At 43.6% G+C, this 9,370-nt stretch overlaps 2 pseudogenes across 2 annotated transcripts; both read right to left on the reverse strand.

Annotated features, from left to right (window-relative positions):
- Positions 1-1,158: 1,158 nt before the first annotated feature.
- LOC309616590 (WD repeat-containing protein 87-like) lies at positions 1,159-6,278 on the reverse strand (annotated as a pseudogene). The gene has a single exon. The product of its transcript is annotated as a WD repeat-containing protein 87-like (transcript).
- Positions 6,221-8,154, reverse strand: LOC309616600 (annotated as a pseudogene). The gene has a single exon. The product of its transcript is annotated as an uncharacterized misc_RNA (transcript).
- Positions 8,155-9,370: the final 1,216 nt, after the last annotated feature.

The raw sequence follows: 9,370 nt of genomic DNA on the forward strand, positions 1-9,370 counted from the left end.
TAAGTTGCCGTGTTGTAAGAGGACCTGGAAGAGGTCCATGTGGGGAAGAGCTGTGGGCAGCCTCTAGGGCCTGAGAGCAGTCCCCAGGTGACAGTCAGCAAGAAAACAGTGTCCTCAATCCTATAGACGCAAGGAACTGAATTCTGCCAACAACCATAAGAGCTAAAAAGAGGATCCTGAACTCCAAAAAGGAGCACAGCATAGCTGGTACCCTGACTGCAGCTTTGTGAAACCCTGAGCAGAGAACCCTGCTAAGCTATATACAGACCCCTGAGCCATGAAAACTGTGATATATAAATGTTTTTATAAGCTGCTCAGTTCGTGGTCATTTGTTATGCAGCAACAAATAACTAAAACAGTAGTAAACGAATTTATTTTTTTAAATAAATTTATTTATTTATTTATTTTTGGCTGCGTTGGGTCTTCATTGCTGCACACAGGCTTTCTCCAGTTGCAGTGAGCGGGGGCTACTGTTCATTGCGGTGTGTGGGCTTCTCATTGCAGTGGCTTCTCTTGTTCTGGGGCACAGGCCCTAGGTGCATGGGCTTCAGTAGTTGTGGCATGCGGGCTCAGTAGTTGTGGCTCGCGGGCTCTAGAGTGCAGGCTCAGTAGTTGTGGCACACGGGCTTAGTTGCTGCATGGCATGTGGGATCTTCCCAGACTAGGGATCAAACCTGTGTCCCCTGCATTGGCAGGCGGATTCTTAACCACTGTGCCACCAGGGAAGTCCTGTAGTAAAAGAATTTATATGTTAATATCCATAATGTGTTAGGCTATGAGTCTTAGGAATGAGCGATTCAGAGAATTGGAATTAAGAGCTCTGCAGAAGGCTAGTTGCTAAGATGGAAAAAAAGCTTCTTTTCCTAGTATTCATAGATTGTGAGTCTTCCTTCACTTGGGTTTTAGGTATGGCTTTATTTTGGCTGCAAGATATAGAAATACCAACCAGGAATAAACCAATAAATCTTCCCAACTTGTGGAAGCCATGGGGTACAAGGCAGTGGGGGGAAAAGCTCACTTATGAGCTCAGTCCAAAATTAGAAAACATTCAAGAAAACAGTACATTATGAATAAATTTCAGTGAACACAATGAAGAGCAGAAGTCACACTCCTTCCCTCAGTCAGGAAATATAACTACTGTTAATAACCAAGGGGCTTCCCTGGTGGCGCAGTGGTTAAGAATCTGCCTGCCAATGCAGGGGACATGGGTTCGAGCCCTGGTCTGGGAAGATCCCACATGCCGCAGAGCAACCAAGCCTGTGAGGCACAACTACTGAGCCTGCGCATCTAGAGCCTGTGCTCCGCAACAAGAGAAGCCACGACAATGAGAAGCCCGCACACCGCGATGAAGAGTAGCCCCCGCTCGCCACAACTAGAGAAAGCCCACGCACAGAAATGAAAACCCAACACAGCCAAAAATAAATAAATAAATAAATTTATATTAAAAAAAAAAAAAACAATAACCAAGGGCTTCCCTGGTGGCGCAGTGGTTAAGAATCTGCCTGCCAATGCAGGGGTCACGGGTTCGAGCCCTGGTCTGGGAATATCCCACATGCCACAGAGCAACTAAGCCCATGTGCCACAACTACTGAAGCCCGCGCGCCTAGAGCCCGTGGTCTGCAACAAGAGAAGCCACCGCAATGAGAAGCCCGCACACCACAACGAAGAGTAGCCCCTGCTCACTGCAACTAGAGAAAGCCGCAGGCAGCAACAAAGACAAGGAAGGAAGGGAGGGAGGGAGGAAGAAAGGAAGGGAGGGAGGAAGGAAGGAAGAAAAGAAACGAAAAGAAGAGCAGAAAAAGATATATGAAGAAATAATGCCCTCCACCCCCCCCCAAAAAAAATAACCAACAGTAGATATAAAAAACCTGGGGAAAGAAAATACTATTAAAGAAAATAGTATTAAAAACATCAGACAGGTTTGAAAAAGATGGGATAGACCTTAAATCAGTTAACTGATTTGACACAGCTAAAAAGAAAATGAGTAACCTAACAATTAGATCAGAGGAGATTAAAGAGAAGGTTAACTTAGACAGCTATAGAAACTGTGAGAGTCCAAGAGGCAATGTTGTTGAATGAGAAGTGCCAGCCTACAAATAATCATTTCTAGAAGGAATCAATAGAGTGAATGAGGGAGAGGAAATAAGAAAATGTTAACATTTGAGAAGTTTCCAGTATTGAAGAAAGACAATCCTCAGATGGTACGATAAAAAACAATTATTACCAAACATTTAAAGAGGAACTAACACTAATCCTTCCCAAACTCTTCCAAAATAGAAAAGGAGGGAACACTTCCATACTTATTGTATGACGCCAGTGTTGCCTCAATACCAAAACCAGACAAGGACACTATAAGAGAATAAAATTACAGGCCAATATCCCTGATGATCATAGATGTAAAAATCCTCAACAAAATATTAGCAAACTGAGTATAATACATTAAAAGTATACACCATGATCAAGTGAGATTTATTCCAGGAATGAGAGGATGGTTCAACATCCACGAATCAATCAATGTGATACACCACATTAACAAAATGAATAAAAATCATATGATCATCTCAATAGATGCAAAAAAAGAAAGCATTTGACAAAATTCAACATCCATTCATGATAAAAAACAATGTGGGTATAGAGGGGACATAGCTGAACATGATAAAGGACATATATGAGAAGCCCACAGCTAACATCATAATGGTGAGAGACTGAAAGCTTTTCCTGTAAGATCAGGAACAAGACAAGGTTGCCTACTCTCACCACTTTTATTCAACATAGTACTGGGAGTCTTAGCCAGAGCAATTAAGCAAGAAGAGGAAATAAAAGCTATCCAAGTTGGAAAAGAACTAAAACTATGTCTATTTGCAGATGATATGATATATATATAGAAAACCCATAAGATGCCACCAAAAAACTGTTAGAACTAATAAATGAATTCAGTAAAGTTACAAGATGCAAAATCAATATCCAGAAAATCTGTTGGACTCCCAGACCTCTCCCCTGAGATCTGATTCCTGCTCCAGGATCTCCTCCCAATACTCCCAAGCTTCTGATCTCCTGGGCTCCCAAGCTTTTCCTTAGAATCTGTCATCTCCCCCAGGACTTTGATAATTCATATGCCCAAGGTCTTCTATTGGGCTTCTAAGCATCTCCTTCATGCTCTAGCTCCTCCCTTGCTCTTACAGGCCCTCTCCTTGAGCTCTGCCCCCTCTCCCAAGGTACCCCCAAACTCTCTTGAGGTCCCAGGCCCCTCCTCTAGCCTACAGTTCCTCTCCTATGCTCCCAATACACTAAAATGGGCATAGCCGGAATCTCATTTGAGCCTCATAATCAGCCCCATTTTGCACATGATAAAACTGAGGATTAGAGAGGTGAAATCACTGTCTTGAGATTACATGTTAAATTGAAAGGCAGGGATTCAAATCCTGGTTTGAATCTAAAACCTACCTTTTCATCCCCACACTATATCTCATTAAAAATAGCTATCCATTAGAGAAAGAGAACTATATTCCAGGAACTGTATTAAGCATTTCACTAAGGTAAGCATTATTATCACCATTTTACTTTGAGGAAACCAAAAACTAAGATTAAAGAGCTAATAAATGGCAGAGCAAGGACTGGAATGAGAGTTCTTCTGAATTCAAAGTTGGCACTCTTAACCATTATTTCACTCTATATCCCCATGATGTAGATGAGAACACTGAAGCTTAGAGATGTTGAGGAACTTAAGTCAAGAACAAAGTTTATAAAGGGGCAAAATTATGGGTCTTCTTTGCTTCCTCTCATATTAATGCTAAATAAACAAAAGTCCACCCGTCCCAGACACTGTCCCTCCAGGATCTTTTGATGAAAAGAAATAGTAGCCAAAGAATTTGGGTGCCGGACAGGCTTTTCTATCAAAAGGTGATCAAACACTAGCCCTTACCCTCCAAAGGAGTAGCCTACTCAATGAAAAACTTGTCCCTCTTAAGACAAAGTTTGTTTTTTTTTTCTGGCTACTTTCTAGGGGATTCTAGGCTAGGGGGGCGGGGGAAGAGAAATAAGTCAGAATATTTGTTAGGATTGAGAGATGTCATTTTATTCAGTACATAATAATAGGTTTCTGGAGCTGAATGAAAAGGAGTCCTTGTCTAGTCCCACCTTGAAGTGGGGAACAGGTAAGGAGGCTTAAAATCTGTGGCCCAGGCTTATTTTCCAGTAAGACCCCAGAGTCTTAATATTAAGCCAAATCAGAGAGTGGGAGTAGGGATGTTGGGCAGCCTCTCAATTCGATAAGGATTGACTTGTGGTAGCCTTTTCCAGGCAAGTTCTAAGAACCCATACTGGGTGATGCCCACAGGTTGGATAGTATGCACCCTATTCTGCCCAGGCAAGGGTACAACATTCTGGAACTCAAGGGGACCTGCAGGGGCATGACAACTACCACAAAACAGGCCATAGAATAACCGTTCACCAAGTACCAACTCCTTGGTTTTCAGGGCCTTTTTGTAGATGGTCTCTTGTGGTTGGAGTTTCTTTCTCTGCAGCAACTCTAGTAGCAGCCTCTGGATTCGGGGGGACTTAAGTTGGTACAGGTCCATGAGATGGTAGAACTGATCCATCCAAGCAGCACTGTCTCTAGCATATCACTCCTGCAACATCCGCAAAACATGGTACAATGCCACAAATGTCTCCCACTGAGGCAACTCTTCCTTTTCTTTAGAGATCGGCTGTGCCTTCTTCTCCAATTGGGGCAACTTGAGGGCCTGCCTTTACCCTTAAAAGCCCTGAGATCCTTCTGAAACCTCAGTGCTAGAGCTTGTTTTTCCACAGAGGTATGGGCATCTGTGAAAATGTCTCTTGTGGCAGGATAAAAAGGTCGCACTTCCATCTCTTCGAGAACATTGGATAACTGCTGTGCCCATGCACTCCTGTAAGGCTCTCCTAAGAGTTGCCAAGTTATAGCCTTTGGGTCTTGAATTCTCTTGGTAGTTGATGGTAACACTGGTGCAGGGCTGGGCTGGGCTTTCTTCTTTGCCTTGTGAAATTTGGGGAGCTCACCCCTTCCCCTCAAGGCTCGGAAGTCCAAGGACAGGGATTCTTTATCCACAGAGGGGTAGACAGCTGTAGGAACATCCTTTCTGATTGGATAAAGGTGCTTTAACTCCTTGACAGCAGTAGATAACTGTTGTACCTGCTTCCTCCTATAGAACTCAGCTAAGAGATGCCAACTGAGAGCTTGTGGGATTTGAGTCCTCTTAGTAGATGATGGTAACACTGGTTCAGGGATAGGGAATGGCTCTAGCCAGCTCTCCATTTCTTTTCTTCTAATTGGAGGGCTCACTTTTTTTTTTTTTTTTTGGAGGGCTCACTTTTAAGTGTACTAGACTCAAAACATCTTTATAAGGTTGTGATATATCTATGTGACCTATCTGTAGGTTCTGCTGGAGGTGTTTAGCAATGGCTTTAAGATTGTACAGATGCATCCATTTCAAATATCCCTTTGAAGTGAAGTGCCTGAGGAGTTGGCTCGGTCCATGGAAACTGTCCCTTGAAAGTTGTTCTCCTGCTTCCAGTCTTATTAAAGCATTACTAATCCAGTCCTCAACTGAGAATCTTACTTCTGAGTGGCAAGGCCTTTTAGCTGGCATAGAGGTAAGTGCTGGGGCTGGGGCTGGGGCTGAGGCTGGGGCAGGGGCCTGACCCTCAGTTTTGCCCATCAAAGAATCCTGATACTTCAAGAACCACTTCCACCTGTCACCTTTGGGCCTACGTTCAGGTTTCTGGGGTTCCATGAAACCACAGGTAATATCAGGTAAGTGGGACTTTGGCCTGTGGAGGCCTTCTGGGGTCTGGGTCTCTGTTTCCATGACTTGTGAAAACATGCCCCTGGCTTTCTCCAAGAGTACCTCCTCTTGTGTTCCCCATGACCTTGTCATGTGGTGTGCTCCAAGAAGTTGACTTTCCTGTCCTTCCAAATCCAATGATACCCTAACACTTTCAGGGGCATTCCCTTTTCTTTTTCCAGGGCTACAGGGAGTGGCCTTTTGAAGGGGCTCTTCATAATTGTTGGCCACATAGCCTTATCCATAACTGTGGGACCTCCCTTTCCATAAAGCAATCTCTCTTTCTTAGGAGCCATTTCCCTTCCTGCTGTACCCTCCCTTTTCTCAGCACAAGCCTCACCTTCTGTTGCTAGCTTCGATAAGTTCACTTCTTCCTTTGGGAGCTCTGTTTTCAGTACTCTCTCCTCTTCTGAGAGCATCGCCTCCATAAGTCCGTTCTCTTGTTCCTTCTCTCTACTCATGCTCTCCTCATCCTTCTGCCTTGCCTCCCTTTCCTCCTCCTCCTCCTCTTTTTGTCTGTCTTCTCCATTTCTTCCTCTTCCTCCTCTTCCTCACTCAGGCTCTCCTCCTCCTCCTCCATGCTCAGGTGCCCCCCCTCCTCATTGCTGAGGGGCTCCTTCTCTTCCGTATGTGGGCCCTCTTTTTTCTTGTTACTCAGCTTCTCTTTCTCCTGAGTCAATTTCTTTTCCTTTTTCCTTATTTGGGTTGAACTCTTTTTCTTATGCTTCTTAGCCAACCTCTCCTCCAGTTCCTCTTCACTCGGGCTTACTTTCTTTTTCTTCTTCTTAATCAGGTATTTCCTTTTCTCTTTCCTGGGCAGAACCTCCTCCTCCTCTCCTTCCTCAGTGAGGCTCTCCTCCTCTATCCTCTTCTTAGTTGGAGCTTCCATTTCCTTCTCAATCAAACTCTCAGATAAGCCTTCAAACAGTATGTCTCTGATATTCTCTAATAACCACTTTACCTGGGTCTTTTCTGGTTTATTTTCCTCAGTTATCTTCAGAAGCTTCTTCAGCTGCTTTTTTCCTAACAGATTTTGCTGCTGGACCTCCTCCAACATACTCTCTACCTGGGTTTTATCTAATAGTATCTTTTCCTGGACCTTCTCTAATAACCTTTGGTCCTCCTTCAAGCTCTCTTCATCAGTCAGTGTTCTCTCTTTGGTAGCCAGTCTGTCATCTTCTAGTTTTCTTTCTTTCTGAACCAGCTCCTTCTCTTCTTTGGTTATTTCCTCCTGTTCCTTAAAAAACTCCCACCTCTGGCCATCAATTTCACTCCTTCCCATAATGAATGATCGTTCTTCTTCAGGTATTCCTAGTTCTTTCAATGGCGCTGTACTCATTTCTCTAATTGTTTTAGCCAGGATCCTCACCAGGTGACTCTCTTTCTTCCTTGTGTCTTTTTTTCTGGAACTAGCCTCTTTTTCTTCAGAACTAATCCCCGTTCCCATATCCAGTTTCCTCATTTCCTGTATACTCTCCTCTTGATTCTTTTCTTTTCTTCCTTGGCAACACCCATCTCCTTGGTCCTTATGCCATAGGCCAATTTCCTGTCTTTATTGGACAATGTACCTTCTTCTTCCATAATTTCTTTCTCTTCTTCGGTTATTTTTTCCTTTCCCTTAGTTATGCCAGTTCCTTCCCTGGCTATTGCCTTTTCCTTCTCGGCAATATGCCTCTCTTCCTTGGCCAGTATACTGTCTTCCTGAGTCAGTCTTTTCTCCGATGCCCTTTCTTTTTGCTGGGACTTTATCTTCATTTCACCAGCTTGTTTCTTCTCTTCTAGGAACAATTTCTCTTTTTCCCAGGCCCATTGTTTTTTTCGATCACTCTCTTTCTCCTCTTTCTGACTCCATATTCTCTCTTTCTGTGCCTGTTTCTCCTCTTGTAGGGCTAGTTGTTCTTTTTCACGGGTCCATTTTTTTTCCTCAATGGCTTTCCTATCTTTTCCAACCATTTCTCTTCTTTTATAGCTTTCTTCTTTTTTTCCATGACCTGTTTCTCTTCTTTTGGGGATACTTTTTCAATTTTCTCTATCTTTTTCTCCTCTTTTGGGGCCAGTTTCATTTTTTCTCTGGCTGTTTTTTTCCCTCAGCTTTTTCTACTTTTGGAGCCAATTTCTCCTTTTTCTGATCCCATCTCTTTCCTTCCCAGGCCTGTTTCTTTTCTTTCAGTGACTGTCTCTCCATTTCCCCAGCCTCTTCATTCTCTTCTAGGTCTGCTTTTTTCCCTGAGGCCTGTTGTCTCTTTTTCTTGGTTATTTTCTCCTCTTTCTGGTCCCTTCTCTCCTTTCTCCAACCTTTTTGCCTTTTTTGGGGTCTGTTTAACATCTTGTTGTGAGTTTCTCCATTTCTCCTAACTTTTCCTCCTCATTTTGGCCCAGTTTCTTTCTTTTCTTGGCTAATTGCTTGTCCTTGACCTCTTTCTCCTCTTTCTTAGCCTGCCTCTCCTTCTGATCCACTTTCTCTGTTTCTCAACTTGCTTTTTCTTTTCTTGGATTTGTTTCTTTTTATGGGCCTCTTTTTTTCTCCATTACTAATGACTTCTTCTTCTCTCAGGTCAATTTAATCTCTTTCTCTGCTGAGCTGCCTCTTTGTAATGCCTGTTTTCCCTCTTTCCTAGACAGTCCTTCCTCTTCTTTAGACAAATGTTCCTCTTCCTGAGCCAATTTCCCCCTTTCCCAGGCCTCTTCCTCCACATGTTCCTCCATACCCCAGATGTGTTACTTTTCGTGATACTTCATTATTTTTTCAATTTGTTTCTCTAGGTCCTGGATTAGTTCCTCCTTGTCCCAGGCCAGCTCCTCTTCTTCCTCACCCAGCTTCTCCTCTTCCTTGCCCAGCTCATCCTCTTCCTCACTCAGCTCTTCCTCTTCCTTGCCCAGCTTCTCCTCTTTCTCCTCTTCCTTGCCCAGCTCCTCCTCTTCATGGGACAACTTACTCTCTTCCCAGACAGGCAACCCCTCTTCCTGGGCCAGCATAGCCTTCTCCCAGTACCACTTCCTTCCCTCCGGGGTTACCGTCCCCTCTTTCCAGTTCACCCTCTTTCTTTTCCCCAGTAATTTCTTTTCTCTTCCAGTCACCTTCTTTTCTCCTAGGACTAACTTCCACTCTTCCTTGGTTAATTTCTTTTGTGAGGAAGGCAGTATTTCTTCCTCCCAAGCTCCTTTTTCTTTTTGGTGGGTCAGTTTCTTATCCTTGGTCAGTTTCTCCTTTCCCTGAATTAATTTCTTCTCTTGCTTACTCAGTTTCCTTTCTTCCCTAGTTATTTTCCCTTTTTGTGTGGCTAGTTTCGTTACTTTTTAAAATTTCCTTTTCTCTAATGCTAGGTCATCTTCTAAGAAACTAACTTTCTTTTTCTTGACTTTAGAAAACACCTTGCCTTTCTTTAACACTGTTTTACTTCCTTGTTCTCTCGATCCTACTGTCCCTTCTTCCTTCACAACCTCTTTAACCACTTCTTCTGTTAGTGGCACATAGCATCCGAGTCCAATTACGGCCGCAGCAGACCCGCCGCCCCTGCTGGGGAGCAGAACCACAGACACTGAAGAGG

The sequence above is a fragment of the Balaenoptera borealis genome (genome assembly GCF_965194805.1).
Source record: "Balaenoptera borealis genome assembly, chromosome: 19".
Taxonomy (NCBI): Eukaryota; Metazoa; Chordata; class Mammalia; order Artiodactyla; family Balaenopteridae; genus Balaenoptera; species Balaenoptera borealis.